This window comes from Bubalus kerabau, chromosome 3 (assembly GCF_029407905.1).
Source record: "Bubalus kerabau isolate K-KA32 ecotype Philippines breed swamp buffalo chromosome 3, PCC_UOA_SB_1v2, whole genome shotgun sequence".
Lineage (NCBI taxonomy): Eukaryota > Metazoa > Chordata > Mammalia > Artiodactyla > Bovidae > Bubalus > Bubalus kerabau.
The window spans coordinates 38,346,239-38,372,356 of record NC_073626.1 but is presented as its reverse complement, the minus strand read 5'-3'; the positions used below and the strand labels follow the sequence as shown (position 1 = coordinate 38,372,356).

The 26,118-nt window shown below is 47.2% G+C and overlaps 1 protein-coding gene across 2 annotated transcripts in view; it reads left to right on the top strand.

Moving 5' to 3' along the window:
- The window catches only part of DAAM2 (dishevelled associated activator of morphogenesis 2), a 135,615-nt gene that overhangs the window by 5,471 nt on the left and 104,026 nt on the right, over positions 1 to 26,118 (top strand). The gene's annotated exons all lie outside the window — the stretch shown is intronic.

Here is a 26,118-nt window from a genome sequence, read left to right as displayed (position 1 = left end):
CCCAAGCAGTAGATCTCAACCCATCACCTGGGAAGCTTGTAAAATTATCAGTACCTGGGCCCACCCCGGGCTGATTAAATGAGAATCTCTGGGGCATGGGGCCCAGGCACAGGTTGTTCTGCAAGGTCCCCAGGTGATGTGAAGTATGAGTTGAGAGCTATAGGTCTAAGGGGAGCGAGAAGTGGACCAAGGTGAGGAATCAATGTTATCAGGCACAGGTGAAACAAACAGATCTTTACTAGGATTTAAGCTCCCTGGCAGTGGCAATTGGTGTGGTTCTCCCTCTACCTGGAACCTAGAACATGCCAGATACAAGGTAGACATTTGATCTATGTTGGCTGAAGGAATGAACAAACTGCTATAGATTCAGTTCAGTCGCTCAGTCGTGTCTGACTCTTTGTGACCCCATAAATCGCAGCACGCCAGACCTCCCTGTCCATCACCAACTCCCAGAGTTCACTCAGACTCATGTCCATCGAGTCAGTGATGCCATCCAGTCATCTCATCCTCTGTCGTCCCCTTCTCCTCCTGCCCCCAATCCCTCCCAGCATCAGAGTCTTTTCCAATGAGTCAACTCTTCCCATGAGGTGGCCAAAGTACTGGAGTTTCAGCTTTAGCATCATTCCTTCCAAAGAAATCCCAGGGCTGATCTCCTTCAGAATGGACTGGTTGGATCTCCTTGCAGTCCAAGGGACTCTCAAGAGTCTTTTTCAACACCACAGTTCAAAAGCATCAATTCTTCGGTGCTCAGCTTTCTTCACAGTCCAACTCTCATATCCATACATGACCACTGGAAAAACCATAGCCTTGACTAGACGGACCTTTGTTGGCAAAGCAATGTCTCTGCTTTTCAATATGCTATCTAGGTTGGTCATAACTTTCTAAGGAGTAAGCGTCTTTTAATTTCATGGCTGCAGTCACCATCTGCAGTGATTTTGGAGCCCAGAAAAATAAAGTCTGGCACTGTTTCCACTGTTGCCCCATCTATTTCCCAAGAAGTGCTGGGACCAGATGCCATGATCTTCATCTTCTGAATGTTGAGCTTTAAGCCAACTTTTTCACTCTCCTCTTTCACTTTTATCAAGAGGCTTTTGAGTTCCTCTTCACTTTCTGCCGTAAGGGTGGCGTCACCTGCATATCTGAGTAGGAGCTGACAATTTCAGCAGCCGAGTCCAACCTGTCCCCTTGTTGTGTAAGTAAAACAAGCCTTGTGTGTTACTGGAACACAGCCATGCTGTTTGTGTGTGTGTTATCCGTGGCCCCTTTCATGAGAAAAGGGTGGAGTTGGAGTGTTGTCAGCAAGGCTGTATGGGTTGCACAGCTGAAAATATTTAGTGTCTCGCCCTCTAACAGACAAAGTTTGGTGGTTCCTGCCCTGGTTCTCAGTGTGAACAGACCAAGTACAGTTTAGGGAAGGTTGTTGCAGCTTGGTGGTCAAGAATATGGCTTCTAGAATCAGGTCTATGTTTGAATCCTGGCTCCAGCACTTAACCTGTTGTAAGACCTTGCATATTATTTCACCTGAGCCTCAGTTTCCTCATCTGATAAATGGGGATGATAATAAAGGCTACCATTCTCGAAGGATGGTTACCAAGATTGCCAGCCCCTGGCCTAGAGTAAGCACTCAATCAATGTTAACTCTCCCTGTGGTGGTGGTTGTAATTCCTGGCAACTAGCCAGTTGGAGGGAAAACTAAAGTCAAAATCTAAATCCGGTATCACTAACAGAATAAGGGGTGTGGTGGGGAAAAATAATCAGTTGGTAAGCTGGTGTGAGGAAGAAAGACTGATGTGAGGTTTTTGAGGTAAAGGGGATCTTTTTAAGATAACACAAGACAGGCTCCTGGTGTGCGAGCGAGGTGCTGTTTGGCTGACGGCTATGTCGCTACGTCAGCCGTCAGTTCCGTCATCCCTCAGGGGTTAGTGCTGTGCTGTATTCAGTGGCTCCCTCCTGTCTTACTCTTTGTGACCATTTGGATCATAGACTTGCCAGACTTCTCTGTCCATGGAATTTTCTAGGCAGGAATATTGGAGCAGGTTGCCATTTCCTACTCCAGGGGATCTTCCCAACCCAGGGGTTGAACCCTGGTCTTCTGCATTAGCAGGCAGATTCTTTACCAACTGCACCACCTGGGAAGCCCCTTCCCTGCCCTAAAAGGGTTAACTTGGGCTTTACGGAGCTTAGTCACAAGCATGTCCCACCTCTATTCCCTTGCTTGTAGTTTGTTCTGCCTGGATGGCCCATCTTCCTGGGGCTACTTTTCCTACCAGGCTTGTGCTGGTGGCCCCTTCTCTCCCAAACTCCCTTTTCCAGGCTTCCCTCCCCGCCAAGTCACTCCCTTTTCACTCTGCAAACTTAGCAGGCAGCTCTGACATAATATCTAACATGTGGCATCAGAGTCCAGGAAGGACTGAGTCTCTCTGTCTTGCCTTCTACGTATTTGGAGCTCATAAAAGTCAAATGACATTGTAGAAGCCACACCTGGTAGCCAATGTCATTTAAACCCTTGGTTCAACTCTGACAGCTGAGTTAACTCTTGAGGAATGTCTATGGTCCGTGCCCGGGTGCTGATGAGATGGCAAGAGCAAATCCCCAGAGCCAACCAGATGGAGAAGAGCCGTCCAGTTTATAGACGATGTGGAAGCTCTGTGTTCTTATCCTCCGTGCTGGGGTGGCTCCTGCCCTCTGGAGCACCTCTCCTAAGGGGTAGCCAGGGACAGGGACAGAGGGAAGAAACTTGAAACCAACCCTCTGACTTCTTGTCAGCAGATGCGGCGAGAAGTTGGGTTTTGGCTTCTCTGGGCTTTTCATGTGTACGTGCCAAGATAATTGGGAATTAGCTTGGGATAGTCAGCTTTCATTATCACGGTAACAAAGAGAGGCATGGTCACACGTAATACCTAACAGCAGATAATTCACAGTATTGCCATCTGAACGCAGAATGTGTTGCATAATTTTTATAGATTTTACTGACAGATGTATACTCGTGGCAAATATATGTCATATATGGAATAACATTAAAATTGTTATTTTCTAATGATGGAGAAGGCATGGAAGAATGTCAGCCTTAAATTTTCCTCTTTGAACAACCCCAAATGGGCAATTAGGAGCTGATTTCTAAGAGGACAAGGAAGACAGGGAATGAAATCATATTGTTAATAGTAGGTCTCACTATGCATGTAGCACCATGTTGATAATTTTTTTAAAATTTATTTCTTATTTGATTTTTCAAAATTACGATGGTAATTCTCCCTTGCTTAAGCATGTGAATCAATATCATGCAGAGATACAAAAAGACAAGTGGAAAGCGAATAGCATCTCCACTCCTCCTCCACACCCTGGGAATTGATGTTTACAGCCTAGAATTAATCCTTCCTTATCTTTTCCTTTGTCCATACAACTACTACAGGTGTGTATACTATTATGGTGGGGTCTTGGCCCAGACGGTAAAGCATCTGCCTACAATACAGGAGACCCGGGTTCAATCTCTGGGTTGTGAAGATCCCCTGAAGACGGAAATGGCAACCCACTCCAGTACTCTTGCCTGGAAAATCCCATGGGCTGAGGAGCCTGGTAGGCTACAGTCCATAGGGTCGCAAGGAGTCGGACACGACTGAGCGACTTCACTTTCACTTCCTTGTTGTTTGACTGTTTTTCACTGAAATGGAATCTCTGTGTATTACTCTGCTGCATACATTTCTTCTCTTTTGACCATTTATCAGGGTCATCCCTATGGTGAATGGAACCGTTTATTTTTTCTGATTTCTTTATATGCCTAGACACACACAGGGGCTTCCCAGGTGGCTCAGTGGAAAAGAATCCCCCTGAAATGCAGGGCATACAGATTCAATCTCTGCTGTAGTATTCTTGCCTGGGAAATCCCATAAACAGAGGAGCCTGGAGGGGTTGCAAAATAGGCAGACATGACTGAGCGACTGAGTATACAGACACACACAGCTCTGTATATCTGAGATCATGCCATTCTTGCAGCAAAGTCCATTTCTTTTTTCAATCAGTCAGCTATTACATGTGATTTCATCCTGGGTGACCACCAGCTTGGGTACCTGAGTCTGACATACCAAGCATCTATCACCCAGGAAAGATGAGTGGTTGTTGTACCCTAGCCTGTGACCATCTGGGTATGCTTCCATGCTGTGTGTGGTCTTTGTCCCCTAGGAAAGCTCTTGAGCATCAGTCTCTGTGGCTGCCCCTCCTTCTCATCAGATTTAGTCTTCCCTCCTTGGGTCTCTTCAATCACTGAATATGTAGGAAGAGCCACAGGAAACGTCAAAGACGGATACCTTGGATTGGAGAACAAGGGTGATAGAGCAAGTCAGGCAGTGTAGGATGGTACATCCTACAATTAGGATAATGGTCAGGTGTGTGGACCCTGCATTCAGATCACCAGCCCCCAGCAGGACCGCTTCCCAGCAGCAGACAGTGCTGGCAGTCGTCAGCCCTCTTGAGAATTGCCTCCGCTGCAGTCTCTCCTACTGGGTTCCCTGTATCCAGTGACCAGTGGGTTCCCTCTGCCCCAATGTCGGGGAAATTCTAAAGGGCATCCTGGCTTCAGAGCTCCTCATGGGGTTGGCTGAGGCCTTCACTGATGCTGCCTGACAGCTGTACTTCCCCTCCCACCTGAACCTCCCCCCATGACTGGTGAATTCTAAGAACCCTTCAATAACCCCCTGCCTGCCCCCAGAAGTTTTACTTATTTTACATGAAATCGTTTTGGAGCAGCCCATTATTATCCAGATAATTGTTGGTGGCTATGTCACTATATGAAAAAGTACATTTTTTCCTTTTTTCCCTTGTGCTCTATATTGTATGTTTTCTAGGTGGGACCCAACTGATTTCTCTTCACATAGAGTTGTGTTATAACTGGGAAGGCTGAGCACATGTTTTGATTTTATTGCCAGATTCGCATTGGCACCTGCTCCCTCCCTCAGGTCCTCAAGTCTAGGCTGAGAGGTGTGGGTATATCAGGTCGGAAGCATGACCGGATAGCTTTGTTGCCATCCTGCCTGGAGACAGGATCTGGACAAGATGACCTTTGGGAATTCTTCTCTATCTTACCAGTGTGTCTTCTATATAAAGGGGGAGGTCTCAGGGGGCTCTGTTGGCTCATTGGGAGCCAGCTTCCTGCCTGTATAGGTTTTCATGCTTGCCTGGATCTCTGCCAGATCTGATTTGTTCTTATGGGGATGTTTGTTTCTTACTGCTTGGTCCCAAGCACGGGAGGTCTTTGGGGCTGTGCATTGAACATTCCACCTTCTGGGTTACGTACACTGATCGCCTGCCCAAGTGCCAAAGCAAAGCTTGCCTGCATCGTGGATTCCCGATGTGCCAGACTCACAGTTCATGTCTGACCGCATTCCTGGGGGTCAGTGTCAACACTCCCTCCATCATTTCCTCTCAGACACCACGGCCCCCAGCCTCAGGTTCCCCTGATAAGGTAATGAGGGAAGGGAGTGATTCCAGGTCAGGGAGGAGATCCATCAGCATCTCCACAGTGCCAGAGGCAGCTTTGAAATCCGTTTGAAGCAAATTCAGAAGTTTCTGTGGACTTTGGGCAATAGAAAGGCCAAGCCATTTTGACTTTTCTTTTTTTAAAAAAAGTCTCCATCAATTTATTCCTCAGTCTGTTCCCGATCATGTGACACTGAGCTGGCAGCTGCCCAGAGAAAGAAAGTTAGGATTTGCCTCTGTCTTTCCGAGACACTCGGTTGATAACACTACCTCTTCCCTGAACAGGGGTGATGTTATTGATGACTGTGGTTTGCACATGGAAGCTGGGACTGACAGCTGATAAACAGACCAGACTTCTGAATATAAAGCTGTGGGTCAGAGCGCAGGCACCGGCTTCAGGTTCTGGGTCTACTTCATGCTAGCTGTGTGGTCTTGCATCACTTACTTCATCTCTCTGTGCCTAAACTTCCTTATCTGTAAAATGGGCTGTTATGAAGGTAAAGTTAGTGCATGATTTGGTGAAAAGAAAAAAGAAAAAACACAGTACTTGAAACCATGGTTGTCACATAGCACTAGGAAGTATTAGTGATGGAGGTGATGGTGGTGGAGGTGATGATGGAGAACACGGGTCCAGTCTCATAAGCCCCGTTGGGCCTTCATCCTCCACAGTGCTTGGCACAGAGCGGGGGCCCCCCAGGCATGTATCAAGTGAAATATGCCCCTGCCTTTTGCCAAGTGTCCACAGCCTGATTAGTCTGCTCAACTCTCTACTAAAAAAATGTTTTCCATTTGATATTTTTATTTCAACTCTATTAAAGTTGACATGACTCAGAAAAATGCAGTTTGTAAGTGTGTATCTCAGTGGGTTTTCACGCCTGTGTAACCAGCATCCAGATCAAGAAACACAATATTCCCAAATGCCTACCTCCTCTGCCCCGATAAGTCCCTCATGTCCTTTTGTTTACTCCCCTTTCTTAATCCTAACTTCTAATGTCAAAGATTAGCTTTGCCTGTTCTTGAACTTCATGTAAATGGAATCATACGTTGTGTGCTTGTTTGTAGGTGTCTATGTTTGCTCAGCCGACTTCGCTTTCACTTTTCACTTTCATGCATTGGAGGAGGAAATGGTAACCCACTCCAGTGTTCTTGCCTGGAGAATCCCAGGGATGGGGGAGCCTGGTGGGCTGCCGTCGGAGTCGCACAGAGTCGGACACGACTGAAGCGACTGAGCAGCAGCAGCATGCTTGCTCAGCACGATGTGCTGATGACTCATTCTTGTTGTGTAGTATTCCACTATGGGGCTATCCACATTTGATCCGCTCTTTGGTTGGTGAGCATTTGGGCAGTTTCCAGGTTTGAGGCTGTTGTGAATAGCCTTGCTGTGAACACTCGTGCACTTGTTCTTGGATGAAGATAGGAATGTTTCTCTATTGCTGTGTTCCCGGGAGTGGAACAGCTGGGTACTAGGGACTACATATATTCAACATTAGGAAATAAGGCCCAACAGCTTTATGGAGTGGTTCTATCATGTTTTCCATTTTCTGTGAAGATGAAGAAGCTGTTCCAGCTTGGTAGTGTAGGGGCACGAGGCCTGGTCGTACCCTGGGGCTCCTGAAATGTGCATCTTCTCCAAGCTCTTGGTTGTAGAAAGCCTTGGGGAGGGAGGCATGTCCTTTTTAACCAGGCACTGCACAAGGTGTATCGCTTATGTTCCTTCACCAAATCCTCTCAACCATTCCACGAGCTCAGATGCTGTTATCAACCCTTCTTACAGATAAGGCAACTGAGGCTCAGAGCAGTTGAGCGAGATCCCTAAGGTCCTTCAGGACGAAACTTGTCAGGACGGAAAACAAGTGTGCCCGCACTAAGACGTGTGCCTCTTAGGATCCGATGGTGCGTTGTTTTGCCTTTGGTGCTAACAGCAGAGAGAAACACAGAGCACTCTAGAAACCCGCGCCAGCTGTGAGTGGTGGCCATGAGAAGATGGTCTGTGAGAGGGAGCAGAAATAAGCAACTCGGTGACCTTGGGAGGTCAAATTGTTTTCCTGCCCAGGGATGGTTGGAGAAAGTCATAACTTTCCTGGAAGGCCAGGGCGACCATGTAATTTACTGTCTAAACCAGGACACTTTCAAGAGTAAAAGCGTGCTATCTGCATAGGACGCTGGGCAGGCAGGCGTAAACTGGGACTCTTCCAGTTTTGCTCCCCCCCCTCTCAGAAGTCTAAGCGGGTATGGCTCTCCTGGTAAGTGGGGCTGCACAGGTTCTTTTTAACTCTTTCAGCGCACTGTCTGTCTGGACTCTGCCCTGATGTAATGTCTTCTAGCCTCCTCTGTTTATACTAAAAACGAGTCTGGTTTTCTTCTTCCCTTCTATACAACATTCCCTGCCCAAATGGGGCTCTGACAAGGTAAGCTTCCTTTAAAACAGATCCTCTCACACTGAGATGCATGTGCCGACAGATTAGAAGCTTCTAGAAGCCTCGGACGGTGCCTTAGTCACTGTGATATCTACAGCAGTTAGCTGGGTGACAGACATAGAGTGAGCACTCCAGGAATGCTTGACTGTATATGATGTTTATCCATGTGCTTATTCATTCATTCATAGTTCATAAAAAAAGAGCTTAGTTTAGATCCTAGCCTCTTTTTTAAAATTTATTTTTAGTTGGAGGATAATGGCTTTACAATGTTGTGTTGGATTCTGCTGTACAACCACGTGAATCAGCCATCACTATACATATATCCTCTCCCTCTTGAACCTCACTCCGAATCGCCACCCCATTACAGAGCACTGGGTTGAGCTCCCTGTGTTATACAGCAGCTTCCCACAAGCTGTCTATTGGAATAAGACCCCGATCTGGGAGAGATTGAAGGCAGGAGGAGAAGGGGACGACAGAGGATGAGATGGTTGCATGGCATCACCAACTCAATGGACATGAGTTTGAGCAAACTCGGGGAGATGGTGAAGGACAGGGGAGCCTGGGGTGCTGCAGTCCATGGGGTTGCAAAGAGTTGGACACAACTGAGCAGCTGAACAACAACAACACATATGTTGATGCTACTCTTTCAATTCACCCAATCCTCTCCTTCCCTTTCTGTGCCCACAAGTCCATTTTCTACTTCTGGATCTCTATTTATGTCCTATAAATAGGCTCATCAATACCATTTTTCTAGATTCCATATATAGGTGTTAATGTACCATATTTGTTTTTCTAACTGATTTCACTCTGTATATCAGGCTTTAGGTTCATCTACCTCAGTTCAGCTGACTCAGATTTGTTCCTTTTTATCCTAACCTCTTCTTTTTATCTGACTCCTATTCCTCTGGTCCAGAAAGAAGTCAGTTGTGTGTGTGTGTGTGTGTGTGTGGTGGGGGTGGTGCATGCACACAAAGAATGAAGAATCAAAGGGATCAACTTAATGAATAGCAAACACATCATGGAATTTGATGTCAGGATCTAGGTTTGAGTTTCAGCCATCACTAATGAGCTGCACTGGCTTAGATAAGTGATACAGCAGTTTAACATTGCCGAGCCTCTGTTTCGGCCGTGTGTGGAGTGGAAACACAGGAATACCAGGGGTAAAGCAGTGAAATATGTCTGTGGAGCAGGGTATATGAAACACGCTCAGTATACTGCGAAGTGTTATGTAATTTCTTGTTAGTGGCTGTGGTAGTTCAGCCGCTCTCTGAGAAGCACCAGTGGGAGGTGCAGTGTGCTGAGGCAGGTCCTCCATCAGCTGAATGAATCCCCCATCAGCTAAATCTATTTCTGCCCCCCCAGGGCCTCTGGTCTCTTAAAGCGAGGCATCAGCATATACGTGGCAACCCCATGTGACTGGGAACTCTTATTAATAAACCAGGAAGCACTCAGCAAATTCTTCAAGGTCTTAGGGATTTGATGTGAGTGTTGAAAGATAAGGATGCAAAGGATGATTAATTTCTCACTAAGCCCACAGCTGCATTTTCTTTAGAACAACAAAAAGAAGCATTTAGAGGCTTAATGTGTATCCCACAGTATCTTTGGTATGGTGTGGTAGTTTCTCATGTAGATTCTGGGGTCAAAACTGCTGGGATCCAAATTTAGGATTCCACTGTTTATTAGAATTGCAGCCATGGGCAAGTATTTATCTCCCCTGAGACTCAGTTTCCTCATCTGTGAAAGGGTGATAGTGTTTTAATAGTACCTACCACTTAATGGGGCTTCCCTTGTGGTTCAGCTGGTAAAGAATCCACTTGCAATGCAGGAGACCTGGGTTCAATCCCTGGGTTGGGAAGGTCCCCTGAAGGAAGAAAAGGCTACCCACTCCGGTATCCTGGCCTGGAGAATTGTATAGTCCATGAGGTTTCAAAGAGTCGGACACAACTGAGCGACTTTCATTTTACCACTGAATGAGGACAAAAATAAGACTTGAAAAGTACTTAGAGCAGTGCCTAGAACACAGTACATACACTGTCAGTTCAGTTCAGTCACTCAGTCGTGTCCAACTGTTTGTGACCCCATGAATTGCAGCATGACAGGCCTCCCTGTCCACCACCAATTCCCGGAGTTTACCCATACTTATGTCCATCGAGTCAGTGATGCCATCCAGCCATCTCATCCTCTATCGTTTCCTTCTCTTCCTGCCCCTAATCCCTCCCAGCATCAGGGTCTTTTCCATTGAGTCAGCTCTTCACATGAGGTGGCCAAAGTATTGGAGTTTCAGTTTCAGCATCAGTCCTTCCAATGAACACCCAGGACTGATCTTTAGGATGGACTGGTTGGATCTCCTTGCAGTCCAAGGGACTCTCAAGAGTCTTCTCCAACACCACAGTTCAAAAGCATCAATTCTTTGGTGCTGAGCTTTCTTCACAGTCCAACTCTCACATCCAAACATGACCACTGGAAAAACCATAGCCTTGACTAGACGGACCTTTGTTGGCAAAGTAATGTTTCTGCTTTTGAATATGCTCTCTAGGTTGGTCCTAACTTTCCTTCCAAGGAGTAAGCATCTTTTAATTTCAGTCACCATCTGCAGTGATTTTGGAGCCCCCAAAAATAAAGTCTGATGCTGTTTCCACTGTTTCCCCATCTATTTCCCATGAAGTGATGGGACCAGATGCCATGATCTTAGTTTTCTGAATGTTGAGCTTTAAGCCAATTTTTTCACTCTCCTCTTTCACTTTCATCAAGAGGCTTTTGAGTTCCTCTTCACTTTCTGCCATAAGGGTGGTGTCATCTGCATATCTGAGGTTATTGATATTTCTCCTGGCAATCTTGATTCCAGCTTGTGCTTCTTCCAGTCCAGCGTTTCTCATGATGTACTCTGCATATAAGTTAAATAAGCAGGGTGACAATATACAGCCTTGACGTACTCCTTTTCCTATTTGGAACCAGTCTGTTGTTCCATGTCCAGTTCTAACTGTTGCTTCCTGACCTGCATATAGGTTTCTCAAGAGTACACTGTAAACCTGTGTTGTTATTATTGGCCGAATAATGTGTTGTCCATTGGAATACAATGTGCTGATGCAGTACATAGTTAGAGAAGGAAAGTTCATTTTGTGATGGGGATGTCTGGGAAGGCTTCGTGGAAAAGAAGCATCCTCAAGGTTGATTCTTTTACACTCAGAGCAGAAAGTTCATGCCCATGATTTCTCTGTTCTTTAAGCTTGGAAAAAAAGATTTAGTGTAGAAAAAAAATCTTTCCTTAAGAGACATAAGTTTAGACTTCTGTGGTGGTCCACTGGTTAAGTACCTGCCCGCCAGTGCAGGGGACACGGGTCTGATCCCTGGTCCGGGGTGATTCTGCATGCTGCGGGGCAACTAAGCCTGTGTGTCCAACTGCCAGGCCCACACGCCTAGAGCCTGTGCTCCACAGCAGGAGAAGCCACCACCACGAGAAGCCAGTACACTGCAACTAAAGGGTAGCCGCTGCTCGTTACTTCCAGATTAGTTCCTCCATCCTTGTGTCAGGGACGGGGGGATATTCAGATGAGTCCTGCAGGTACTAACAGTGTTGCCAAGAAAGGATCTAGAAGTGAAGGATACTATCCTGTGTCACCAGTGCTGTGAGTGGGAGATGCTGAAAGCTGAGAAATTTAGATTCCCCTTAAGAGTGTTTGGGGAGAAGGCAATGGCCACCCACTCCAGTACTCTTGCCTGGCAAATCCCATGGACGGAGGAGCCTGGTGGGCTGCAGTCCATGGGGTCGCTAAGAGTTGGACACGACTGAGCAACTTCACTTTCACTTTTCACTTTTGTGCATTGGAGAAGGAAATGACAACCCACTCCAGTGTTCTTGCCTGGAGAATCCCAGAAACGGGGGAGCCTGGTGGGCTGCCGTCTATGGGGTCGCACAGAGTTGGACATGACTGAAGTGACTTAGCAGTAAGAGTGTTTGGGAACATGAGGAAGTTCGGGAATCTCCTTCCAAGTTTCCGTTGTGATGATGGGGTGGTAAGTGTATGGTGCTTCCTGCGGGAGCAGGATGGACAGATGCTCTCTGTGGTTCCTTCGGTATGTCTGTGATGTCTCACAGGTAAAGGGCACGATGAGAAAACACTCTGAACTTTTCCTAGACAGTGTTGACAAGGTCTACACCTATGTGTGTCTCACAGTGCCCAGGGATTGTTGGGATTTCTGCTTCATGGCCTTCATCTCTAATGTTGTGACTCATTTTAAAATTGTCTATCTCAAAGCCATCTTAACAAAAGGAAGTCTTCCCTCTGGCTCCAGCCACAGCTCTTCCTCTCTCTCCAAATTTCCTAGTAAAGAAGTGATGAAATACTATCCAACTTATTCAAGCTTTCATAAATTAAAAGAAAAATTCTTGGGGTTTTCCAGAGCATGCAAATGCAGTGCTAACATTGCAGTGATGCTGTAAAATAATAAACATGTGAAAAAATGTTCGACCTGACTTGGGATCAGGGAATTACCCCAAATTGAAGTCTTAGGGAGACAACCATTTCACACTCATCAGATTGGCCCCCCAAATTATACTCCTGCCATTGTGTGTAGTTCAGTTGCTCAGTCGTGTCCAACTCTTTTCGACCCCATGGACTGCAGCACGCCAGGCCTCCCTGTCCATCACCAACTCTCAAAGTTTACTCAAACTCACCTCCTTCGAGTTGGTGATGCCATCCAACCATCTCATCCTCTGTTGTCTCCTTCTCCTCCTGCTTTCAGTCTTTTCCAGCATCAGGGTCTTTTCCAATGAGTCAGTTCTTCGCATCAGGTGGCCAAAGTATTGGAGTTTCAGCTTCAGCATCAGTCCTTCCAATGAATATTCAGGACTGATTTCCTTTAAAAAAATCTCCCATTCACTCATGGTAGGCATTAAATTGGTACAGACAATTGGGGGAGCTATTTGGTGCTATCCAGTAAAACCAAAGATATACTTACCCTACAACCCAGGAATTTCATTCTTAGGTAAGTCTAGAGAAACTCTTTTTCATATGAAAAAAGAAATATCCAAAAATATTCAGGATAGCATGTTTTTTAAGAGCTAGAAAACCACCCAAATATCTATCATCAACCAGAAAACTGGTTACATAATTTGATATTTCTGTGTGATGAAATGCGGTGAAAAAAATGCATAGACTGTGCTATGGAGACATAATCTCCATAATCTTAGAAACAGTGTAAAGTGGAAAAGGCAAGTCACAGAAGAATGCCATTGCTATGAAGGTTTAAATCATACAAAGTAATACTCTTATTTACATATATTTACCTATGTAATTAAAGTATAAGAAACACATTATTTTGGAATAAACACCAAATTCAAAGAAGTGGCTCCCTGCAGGGAAGACATGAAGGAAGACCAGGGAGGGGTCACACAGGGCCTCCGTTTGTACCCGTGACATCCATGGCTTCTGATGGCTACACAGATGTTTATTTTATTATTATCTACATTATTATATGTATTTTGTAAATATGTAAAATGTCTTCTAATCTAAAACAAGGTAACTTTATAAAATGGGCACGAACTCCTGCTCTGTCTCCTCTCCTGTTGGCACAGAGATGCTGTGCAGTGACTGGGAAGCTCTCCCCATTTGTTCTGGGTCCATATGGGAAATTTTAAGTAGATGTGACCATCTTCAAAGGTTTCCCTGGTGGCTCGATGGTAAAGAGTCTGCCTGCAATGCAGGAGGTGCACAAGAGACACAGGTTCGATCCCTGGGTTGGGAAGATCCCCTGGAGTAGGAAGTGGCAGCCTGCTCCAGTATTCTTACCTGGAAAGTCACATGGACAGAGGAGCCTGGTGGGCTACAGTCCATGGGGTTGCCAAGAGTCGGACATGACTGAGCATGACCGTCTTCAAAGGGAACGTTCCCCGTACGTCTGCACTGGACCCTGTGTGCACGAGGCAGTCACTGATTTTTGAACTAAACATCTTTTTTCCCCTGGCTTGTGGGGTTTTGGGGATCTTATTTTGATTTGTTGGTGGAGATGCAGATCAGGGCCGTAGTAGTAGAAACCAAATGGCATCTCTCTGGCTTATTCTCCGGCTAGCAAATTGCTAGAGCCTCCTCACATCCCATCTCTTCCTTGTTACCGGGATCCCTTGCTAGTGATGGCAGGTGACCGCCATCCTGACATCCCTTTGATAAGGACATGGCACGAACATGCTCAAGTATTTCTGATTGCCCGAGGGTGGGGGGAGGAGTCCCCCCGTCTCCGCCATAGCTGCCTGGTTTCAGTGAAGCTCCGCAACCCTTCTAGGTTCCATTAGTACAGTCCCAGCTCTGTTCCTGTTGCAAACATTGTGAAATGGGAAAGTACCCACCGCTGGGAATTGCTTCACTTTCTTTTGCTTGCCAGTGAAGCCATGCTGACTTCTCCTCGGGGTGCTCATTGAAATTTGGTCGATCCATCTCTTTTATGTGCCTCCCTTTTTATTGCAGCCCCATCTCCCTTGAAATCTGGTCCAAGTTCAATCCTAGTGACACACACTGCGTTGGCCTTGAGTGCCCTGTCCTGTATTGTATAGCCTCTGTCCTTGACTGAGCCTGTGAACCTCGTTGCTCAGTGGTTCTGCAACAGTGAGCCCTTTTCTCTGGTTCCCATGGTGCTTGCAGCTAGGGACTGTAGCTGGGGGTGACTTTCCTCTCTGCCTTTGGCTGATTTATACATCATATAATTCATCTTCTTTAAATGGGAGAAAGTCGCTCAAAGCTGGGGCTTTGGGGAGCAAGTCCTAGGTTGCTCTGAGAATGGACACTATAGTCCACATCAGTCAGGCTCCAGGCAGAAAGCAGTTGGCATGCCCAAAAGGGTTAAACTGATAAGAATGTAATGAGAGGGATATTTGCAGAGAGATAAAGAGCTAAGGAGATGATGAGGCACTCAGGGGCCATCAACAGCAAGAAGCTCTTAACACTCCTACGCCTGCAGAGGCCAGAGGAAGTTCTGGTGTTATCATTGAGCCCTGTGCCAGCTGAAGCCAAGGAGGAAGGGCTGCGTGGCTGGAGATGTGGCCCTAGAGGAACACAGCCCCTGCCAGAGCCATGGCTTAGCAGAGACCTGAGATCTCTCTCCCTCTGCCCTCCAGTCACCTGCTGTTGCTTCCCACTGGTTGAATCCCACTGGGTACCAAAAGCCCAGGAAGCTGAGTGATGCATTCTGGAAACGTCAGCTGCCCCGGGCAGGAGCATGGCAGAGAAGGGCAGGGAGTAGAGCCAGAGGGCCAGGCAGATAGGAGGCAGCACCATGTATATATCTCCCTGCTGTCACCATGTAACTAGGAAGACCAGGCGTAGTGAGTGTTCAATGTAACAGCGTTTTGGGCAGCTGGGGCTATGGTTCTGGGACTGGTTGACTCCTGCTTAGATGGGTGAGCCAGGAAGGAGATCTGGGAGGGAAAGGGACTGACATTCATGGCTATGGGTCATGGACTTTGTTCTGTGCTTTGAAAGAGATGATTTGAATGAGACCCGAGGATTGGCTGTTTTTCATGCTCCAGGTGGTTATCATACCTTAAAATGATTGAACTTGGTGATCTCAGGTGGCAAATTTTACCCTTGAGTCCTTTTCTGAGCCTAACCCAAGTGACACACACCACGCTGGTTGTGAGTGCCTAGAGTATACGCCTGTGAGGCTGATGATGCTCTTAGCTGGAGATGATCTTCCTGGAGTTTTCCTCCTGGCTCCACTTTCATTCGCATTATTTACCTTCGCCCGGAGGCTCCCTTGAGCACGTTTTACCTGTGAAGGCTGTGATACATGTCAGAGGGGCAGCCTTGATCTAATGACCCTGATTATGTAGACGAGGTCTCTAAACGTTGTGGCAGGATACCCAGGAAGGAGAAAATAACAGCTGAACTCATGGGCGTATGGGACCTGTCCTTGCGAATTCCAAATCTAGTATGAGAATTGGGATGTACACACCAAAGGTAAGGAACCCCTGGGAAGCAACATATCATGAGAAAGTTCACAATATACAAACAAAATGTGTGCTTGGTAAAAGAGGGTCGGAGAATAGAGCCACTGGGAGCAGAGAATAATAGCCCTGTGGGGTGGTGGTGGTTTAGTTGCTAAGTCGTGTTCAACTCTTGCTACCCCATGGATTGTAGCATGGATCTGTTCATTGGATTTCCCAGACAAGAATACTTGAGTGGGTTGCCATTTCCTTCTCCAGGAATTGAACCTAGGGATTGAACCCAAGTCTCTTGCATTTGGCAGGTGAATTTTTTACCTCTGAGCTGCCAGGGAAGCCCCACTTGCCCTGTAACCTTAACTAAACATTTGATAGCTCACAGTAGGCCTCAGTTTCCTCATCTGTAAAATGGGCAAACTAAAGGTCGATTTCTCATTAGGCAGTTGCAGGGGTTACATGGGAACATCATATGAGGCACAGGGCCTGCTGCTGCTGCTAAGTCACTTCAGTCGTGTCCGACTCTGTGCGACCCAATAGACGGCAGCCCACCAGGCTCCCCCGTCCCTGGGATTCTCCAGGCAAGAACACTGGAGTGGGTTGCCATCTCCTTCTCCAATGCATGAAAGTGAACAGTGAAAGTGAAGTTGCTCAGTCGTGTCTGACTCTTTAGCGACCCCATGGACTGCAGCCCACCAAGGTCCTCCGTCCATGGGATTTTCCAGGCAAGAGTACTGGAGTGGGGTGCCATTGCCTAGTACACAATAAATGCTCAGTAAAGGTTGGCGATTATCAACACCATCATTATTCCTGGAGGTGAATACCAATCACCACTTGGGAAAAGGAGTAAGGACTCCAAGATTCCAGAGGACTTGGCACCTCCTTGAGTCTTTTAACTGACCTGGTTCATTGCCCTTTTCCAGACCACCTCACAGGCCTCAATTCTTTGACTCCCACTCACATCCCATCACAGGTGACATGGGTGCTTGTGGACCTGGCCATCAGCTTGGTCCCCTCTAGGTGGGGAATCATGAAGTGTTTGGAAGGAAAAGTCTGAAGGGCCATTTTGGCTCGTGTTTCCCAAACCTCGTTTGATAAACCACTGGGTCCCCACAGTGGCCCTGGAAAGAAAGATCTGTGGTTAAAGAAATTGAAGCAGCCATTTCATCTTCGCTCTTCTTTCCCTCACAGAGCTACAAGGCTCAGAGAGGCACGGTAGTCAAAAACTGTTTGCACATTGTTTAAATAGGATTCTCTCAATTTCTTTACCTAAAGAGGACTTTTTTTCCATAGGACACCCCACAGAACTAGTGTTTTTAGACGTGTATCAGTTAGAATTTTTGTTCAGCTACATGGTGATGGGAGTGGTGGTTTAGTTGCTAAGTCATGTCCGACTCTTGCAACCCCATGGACTGTAGCCCCACCAGGTTCCTCTGTCCGTGGAGCTCAGAAGCCCAACTAGAGTGGCTCCGTCAACTCGGGTTCTGTATTTTTCTAATTTTCAGGACAGTAGATGCAGTCCTGAGTTGGCAGAGTGGCACCACAGTGCTATGAGGGACCTGAGCTCCTTCTGTCTCTCTACTTCAGCCTTCTTTAGAATAGATTTTTGTTTTTGCGCTCATTGTCTCATGGTTACAAGATGGCTGCATCACCGCTAGCTTCACATCTGCATTCCAGGCAGGAAGAAAGAGAAGGACAAAGTACAAAAAGTGCATATCAGCTAATTCTTTCTCTTTAATAAGCTTTCCTGAAAAGCTTTTAACAAGCTTTTTTCCAACCTCTAGAAACTGGTTGAAACTCTGTTAAGGGGACTTCAAACTGCAAGAGTCTGAAGAGAAGCTAAAAACTTTTAAAATGGGTATTTTGATGCTTCAAACCAGACCAGGGACCTATTAGTATGGAAGAAGGAGAGAATTAATGTTAGGTGGGCTGTTCACATCATGTGCCACATTGATTGATTAAATCTTTGCTTCTTTCTTCAGCGGGTTTATTCTAAAAGCATCCCATGGCAAAGAAATAAAAGCAAGCAAGGAAACCAACTACTCTTTGTAATCAATAGAAAATACTGTAAGCAATAAAGCGCTCGGGCTCACAGACTCATTGGGAAGATGCTGTTGGTGCCCCATGCAGGCCCCCCACCTTCCTGGCCACCGTGGGTGTTCCAGCTAATGGCTCACACCTGTGGGGACTGCCCTGGGGTTATTGAACCTTCTCACCCCGAGGTGCCTGGGAATTACATCATACTTACCCCCACCTTCCCCTGCATCCTGCGGGCCAACGACTAACTGGGGAAAAGGTACAAAAGCCCCACTCCCTGGCCCCAACTGGGGTAGATATGGCAATGCCCTTCCTTCTCCAGAGCTCCCCCTGAATTGGGCTGAAGCTCGACTTCTCCTAAAACCACATTCTTGGCAGATCCTTCCCCTTTCTCTCCCTTATTCCCTTCCTGGTTTCTCCTGAGAGCACGACCTCAGTACATGCCATGTGTATGAACGTCTGTCTCAGGCTCTGCTTCCAGGGAATTAGATCTGAGGTTTCCTGGGTCAAACAGCTTGAGGGATGGGGAGGGTCTCCACTTCCTTCTAAGGGATTTAGTATAAAACCTGACCCCTCAGTCCTGTCTGTGGCCTCTCTGGCTTGGCCTGGAGGCTGTGGAGCAGCTCTGCATTTCGCCCTGGTGACGACTGGGGGGCAGCGTCTTTGCCAGTCCTATCTAGTATGTTTGGGGAGGACTCGGCACAAGATGGAATCCAGTACTGTTATCTTCTCAAAGCAGATATTCTTAGAAACATTGATTTGCATTCTTAAGCCCACGAACTGTTTGAAAGGACTTGTCTTGTGTGTGTATGCGCGCGCATGTGCGCGCGCACGATTTTCCATCTTGCGGCAATGGCAGTGGGGTATTTATAGCTGGATCTACAGGGCCATTCTCACGTGGCTAAAGCAAATGAAAACCTCATGTGGATTTTGTTTTGTTTTCCCCCCTCTGCCTTTGCCATTGCAAACTCTCCTGTTCTTAAACCCTTGTTGTTGTAACCAGAGCCGCGCGGAGCATCGCTGCAATGGGGAGGTTATGTAAATTTACTATTTCAGGCAAGAGTGCCCATTCTCCTGCAGTCAGGCCACAGGGCCTGAGAGAGGGGACTTTGAGGGGGGAGCTGGAGGGTGATCCTGAGTGGCTGCCCCGCCCAGCACCGCTCCCCCTCGAAAGTCTCCCCAGAGTAACCCTGTGGACTGTGGATTCCCCAGGTTACCTCATGATCCCTCTGCGTACATGAGCTCTTTGGAAAGACAACTGTTTTCTTTCCCGCTTGTTTTTCTGTATTTCTTAAGCCTTTCATGTCAGTGTTTTGCCTTCTCGGTTAGACGGAAAACACCCTGGGGGCCTGGTCTGTTTGCCCAGGTTAGTAGAGCTTTTGCAGGAGTTGGGGGGTAGGGGTGGGGGGCAAATGCTCAGGCCCCTGCTTTCTCTGGTTGGATGAAGAACTCCTGGGGTTCTCTAGACGGCAAGGTTGGAGTGTTGGCCTGATCTTTACGGAGAGGCCAGCATTTTAAGCTGAGGAGGCCAAGGGACCCAGGACCCTCGTAGACCACCTACCATTTCTTTCTGGTGACCTGGAACCCACACATTAGCACTTTAGATGAAAGCAGCTGGGGCTGCACTGTGGCTGGGGAGGGTGGCCTGGCCGCAACCTGCCAGAGTATGCGGAGCACCCTAAGGGCTGGAGGATGCTTAGGAAGCTTGGCTGCCCTGACCCCGGGAGCTGCACCTTCTTGCTGCCGGGCCTCCTGCAGCTGGCCTGCCACACAGAGGGCTTTCCAGACTCCTCAAACTTGCTGAGCAATACCTGCCATACATCCAAGGCCTACTCTGTGCCAAGCACTGGGCTGAGCACTTGCACACTTCAGCACGCCTCATGCTCACAACAGATGTGCAAAGCGGGTGTTATCCCAGTTTACAGAAAAGAGAACCATGTTTCTGAGAGTTAGGCACTTTGCCTGAAGCCACACAGATAGGTAGAGGCACAGAGGGCCTGACTCCAAGACCCTAGTCCTCTGTACTACTCCCTGATATGTCATAACCATCTCCTTTAAAATGTATGTATATGTTAAATATTTATTTGGCCGCACCAGATCTTTATTAACGGTACTCGGGATCTAGTTTCCCGACCAGGGATCGAACCTGGGCCCCCTTCATTTGAAGCGTGGAGTCTTAGCCACTGGACCACCAGGGACGTCCCCGTCTCCTTTTACAGTGAACTCCCCACCGACCCCCGGGTCAGAAGGCACCTTCTACATTGTGATTAGACAGGTGCCTGGGCAAGGGGTATGCGTGCCTAGTGGCTGAATCGTGTCCGACTCTTTGCGACCCCTTGGACTGTAGCCCACCAGGCTCCTCTGTTCATTGGATTCTTCAGGCAAGAATACTGGAGTGGGTACCATTCTCCAGGGGGATCTCACCAACCATGTGACTTCCACCATGCTATAACTCTGTAGCAACAACAAGCATTATTCTGTATTTCTACCTTTCCACCCTGCTCGGGAGCTTCCCTGGTGGCTCAGTGGTAAAAGAGCCTGCCTGCTAATACAGGAGGCGCGGGTTCGATCCCTGGGTCAGGAAGATCCCTTGGAGAAGGGAATGGCAACTTGCTCCAGTATTCTTGCCTGGGAAATCCCATGGACAGAGGAGCCTGGTGGGCTACAGTTCATGGGGTCACAAAGAGTTAGACACGACTTAATGACTGCGCCCACACCCAGGTGGCCGTCTAGTCACAGCATGGAAGGTGTCTTCTGATCCGGGGGTCAGTGGGGAGCTTCTGGAGAGCCTGGGGCTTGAACCCTTGGGTCCTGCATCTCAGTCCTGCCACCGCCTCCCTGTGGTGCTCCCCATTTCCAGCCCCCCTTCTCTTTCTACTCCAGTGAGTTCTAGAGGGTTTGCAATCCTAGGATATAGCCAGCAATCTGTTAGTGTTTGTCCTGATTCCAAGAATCCCAGATATACAAGAATTCCTCATTGAAAAGTCAAGCATTCTTGGGGAAAGTGTGTGTCACCGAGAGAGCGAGATTCCTCACATTGGGAAATGAGATCCTAGGCCAGTCCAGGCAAATAACTGTGGATTTCAGAGCCAGAGGGAAGTGGATTGGCTCCCCCGCGACACCCATCTCCCGGGCTACTCACCCCCTCACAAACCACAACTGGCGAATTTGCCTCCCCAGTTCATCTGAGGGCACTAACCAGATGATAATTTCCTCCAGATACAGAAGGAAGGAAGAGGCAGATTGGGGTGCCTGCATGCTTATGTGTGTGTACACAGTTCTCCTCACTGCTGGTCTCTTTTGTGTAGCTCCTGTTGGCTTGAGCCACTCACCTCATGAAGAACATGCTAGTGAGGTTTTGTTTTGGGAGGTGGGGGAGTGGATCCCAGGATACAGTGAGATCAGCTGCTGAGCTGCTCATCTTCTCCTACTTTGGGGCAGCTCTGCTTTCCAGAGCATCTCAGGTCAGTGCAAGGAAAGATGCTCAGTTGAGAAAAGAGCCTCTCATGACTGCAGATTCAAGTGGTGGTGTTGCTCAGCTGTGTCTGACTCTTTGTGACCCCATGGACTGTAGCCCACTCGGCTTTTCTGTCCATGGGATTTCTCAGATGAGAAAACTGGAGTGCGTTGCCATTTCCTTCTCCAGGGGATATTCCTGACCCAGGGATCGAACCCATGTCTCCCTTACTGTGGGCCATCTCCTGCATTGCAGACGGATTCTTAACCACTGAGCCACCAGAGAAGACAAGTGGTTCCAGGGAGGGCACGTAACTGATGGTGTTTTCCCTAGGGAGGGAACTTGAAAGCCTCAGTCCTGGTATCTAGAGTGGCCATCAAATCAATAAGTCCAGTGTCACCATGTCTCACCACTAGGCTCTTCCTCCAGGAAGTCTTCCAGGTTGAAGTCTAATCACCATTTGTCCGTCCCTTCCTCCATCCCCTTCGGCATTAGCCTTTTCCAGGTTCCAGCTATACAGTAGATAATACTATGGCCAGATGTCACCCGAGCAGCCCTGTCTCTGAGATTCAGAATAAAGTAGCTGGATCCAGCACCCTGCCCCCCAAAGCACAGGGAGCCCCACATCCCGCCTAACCAGCAGTGTTTCTTAAACAGTGGTTCTGGACCAGAAGAATTGGTATCCCCCAAAGCTTGCTAGAAATGCAAGTCCTTGCCCTGCCCCCCACCCCCACCCCAGATCTGCCACATCAGAAGCAGCAGGTGCAATCTGTTTGTGTTTTATCAAGCCCAGTAGGTGATCCTGATCACAGTCAGGGTTGAGAACCGCTGGCCTAGAGATTCCCAAGTAAGAGGTGATGGCTTCAGTTTTTCCTGTCACCTCCAGCTCTGAGTTCCTATTTCCATCCAACTAGTATGAAACAGTGGTAAAGAATCTGGCTGCTAAAACAGGAGACTCAAGAGGCATGAGTTCAATCCCTGGGTCAGGAAGGTCCCCTGGAGAAGGGAATGGCTACCCACTTCAGTATTCTTGCCTGGAAAATGCCATGGCCAAAGGAGCCTGGTGGGCTACAGTCCAGGGGGTCACAAAGAGTTGGACATGACATAGTGTTTGTGTGCATGCACACGCACAGTTAAGATTATTAATCACTGTGAGTCATGAACAAGGGTGGCTGTGAGGTTAAGAACATGGGCTCTGGAGCTGGACCGCTTGGATTTGAATTCTCGACCTCTACTCACTGTGGTCCCTGAGTGGCTTAAATTCCCTCTCCTTCAGACCGCTTATCCCTAATAAGGTTAACATCATATTCCCCACAAGGCAGCTGGGAGCCTTTGGTGTGTTTGCACGTCAACTACTTGAGCAGTGCCTGGCACATAGTAAGCCTGCAGTCAACGCTCACTTTTCTTATCGCTGGTTTGTGCAGGCAGACTCTCTTTTGCACTGTGTTGATCCAGATATGAAATTGAGTCCTTATACCCTGATTTACCCAACACACATACTACCATTTACACAAGGGCTCTGTGAACATGGTAAACTTTAAGGAGATTTGAGGAAATGGATGGTGTTTACGTTACAACAATGCAAACAGTTGAAATTGAAGATTGGACAGCCTTGTTCTAAGAGGCTGATTGCTTGGGGAGCAGTCTTATGGTTTGGACTTTTTAACTTGCTCCTTTCTTGCTCATCAGAAACGTAACCAGCTCCCTCTTTATTTTGCCGAGTGGTTTGGCTACCTTTCCTCCAGCCCTACTTGTAAACTTTTCTCTTTGCCTTCTTTGTAAATCTGACAACTTTAGAATAACGGCCCTTCTCGTCTGACTTTCACCCTGGCTTCCTGCCTATCAGGGAAGAGAGAGCAGCAGGGAAATATATTTCCCTTCATGTGTGAACTACGTTATGGTACCCCTCAGAGGGCCTTAGCGGCACAGTCAGCTTTGGTTTATCTATATATGTATATGAATATTGAGTTGGATCTGCTTATCTTATCTGTCAGAGCATGTTGTGAATGTTTTTCACAGACAGAACATCTGTCTGAATGTTTTTCCTACTGTTTGTTGTAAACCATCACACCTGTACAGCTAGAGATTTAGTCTCAACTGGGGCCTCTCAATCTTGATACTGCCTGGATAATCCTTTGTTGAGGAGAGGTGGCATCTTTCCGGGATTTATAGGATGTTTAGCAGCATCATTGGTCTCTGCCCATTAGAGGCCAGTAGCATTCCCTGGTCGTGACACCAAAGTTGTCTCTAGACATTGCCAGGTGTCTCTAGAACTGCCCGCTACCAACCCTCACCCCCGACACACACTCAGTTGAGAATGGTCTAAGCTAAATCTTCTGTAGCAGTTTAAATCCAGTATACCTTACTCTCAGTCCCAGAGTTTACCTCTGTAGTGGATTTATGGTTGTTGATATTGTTTAGTCACCAAGTTGTGTCCGACTCTTTTGCGACCCCATGGACTATAACCCACCAGGCTTCTCTGTCCATAGGGTTTTCCCTGGCAAGAATACTGGAGTGGGTTGCCATTTCCTCCTCCAGGGATCGAACTGGGGTCACCTGCATTAGCAGGCGGATTCTTTACCGAGTCACCAGGGAAGCCCCATATACATGGTTAGTGGACTGGATTTGTCCATTGAGTAGAAAGATGCAGAGTCCCAGCAGGTCCTGGGTCACCAGCGATTCCTAGGGAGAATCACTAACACTTTGTAACTGCATTTCCTGAAAGGCTCCACACTTATCCCACCTGCGCTTGAGCCAAGGACATCTCGCTCTCTCCCCAGTACCCGTTTGATCTGCTTCTTGACTCCCATGCCCCCACCCCACCCCCCTGCTACAGCAGGAAACCTCACAGGAACTAGGAATGGCCTTTGGGTTTTGGCTTATAAATACTCACGGTCTCATTTTTCTTACTGAGAAAAATTTTTTTATCATGTTTAACATTCTTGTTGCCGTAGTGGAAACTTTTGTTCTTTGGCGAGTTTCCCATTCCAGGCATAGGGTCAGATTCCTCAGTGGAACTCTGAACATTTTCTAGGGAAGTTTCTTTCACCAGGGAGATTGTACCTTTGGTGCATGTACATGACTGAGGTTGGATTCTGCGTTACGACTTCCCAGGAAACTAGAGGAAGAGCCGTGTGTCTGGGGCTCCGTGGGAGGCTGTAATGAAAATCCTTTTGTGACTCCATTACTTTTGGGGTTTTTTTTTCCCTTCCTTTACATTCTAGCATCTCATATCTAAGAGGAACAGCCAGTACTTCAGCCAGTATGAGTTAGATTATGCTGTGGTAACACAGAGTCCCCAGAGTTCAGTGACATCAACAGAGGTTTCTTTCTTTCTCATGCTACTTGTTCGTAGTGGGTCAACGTAAGACCTATATTCATTATGGTAAAACTTAGGAACCAAGCCTGGCAGAACAGGCACCTCCATAGGCATTTGCTGTGCCAAAGGGGAAGAGGATCTGGTTCTGACAATTAGATGCTCTAGAATCAAGATCACTGATGATGCTTGTATCGGTCAGTGTTCTCCAGAGAGAGTTCATAGGATGTGTATCTCTCTATCCCTGTATCCCTTCCCCTCTCCTCGCTACCCTTCCTCCCTACTTACCCTCCCTCCTTCCTGTCATTTATTTATTTTAAGGAACTGGCTCACTTGACTGTGGGGGCAGGGAAGCCCCCGCAGGCTGGAGACCCCAGGAAGAGTCAGTGTTGCAGCTCAAATCCAGACAGTCTGGAAACAGAATTCCTTCTTGGAGGATGTCCGTCTTTTCTTTAAGGCCATTTCATTTCAGATGATTAGATGAGGCCTACCCACATTATGGAGGGTAATCTGCTCTACGCAAAGTCTACCAGTGTAAATGTTTATCCTATGTAAAAAAAAAAATTACCTTCATGCAGACATCTAGTTTTATCAAATATCTGGGATCATACCATGGTCTGACCCAGTTGACACATAAAATTAACCATCATAATTAACCATCATTAGCACTCAGCATCTTCTGTCAAGTCATGGGCCAGGATTAGTCACATGGCTCCACTCAGATGCAAGAGTCCAGGATGTACGGTCTATTATGTGCCTGGAGGGAGGAGTGGAAACCAGTGATATTTGATGAAGTATCAGTAATGATCACAGCTGTGAATTCTGTTACCTGAGGATGAAAGAAAGCCTCAGTCTATGCAGTCCCCATTCTAATGCCTTCTGCAAAGTTGATGTAGAAATCGTTTTATTTTTCAGTTGTTTTATTTTATTGGAGTATACCTGATTAACCTGGCTTCCCTGGTGGCTGAGTCAGTAAAGAATCTGCCTGCAATGCAGAAGACCTGAATTCAATCCCTGGGTGGGGAAGATCCCCTAGAGAAGGAAATGGCAACTCACTCGAGTACACTTGCCTGGAAAATCCCACGGACAGAGGAGCCTGGCGGTCTATAGTCCATGGGGCCACGAGGGTTGGACACGACTGAGTGACTAGACCGCCCCTTGGATTACAATATTGTGTTAGTTTCAGGTTTACAGCAGAGTGAATTAGTGACACATACACATATATCCATTCTTCTTCAGATTCTTTCTCATCTAGGTCATTATAGAATATTGGGTAGAGTTCCCTCTGCTATATAGTAGGCCCTTATTGGTTTTCTATTTTATATATCATAGTGCATATATGTTAATTCTGAACTTTTGATTTATCCCTCACCCCCATCTTTCCCCCTTGAGTAACCACAAGTTTGCTTTTGTGATTTGAGTCTGTTTTTGTTTGGTAAATAAGTTTATTTGCATCCCTTTAAAGAGTGGATTCCACGTATGAGTGATGTAA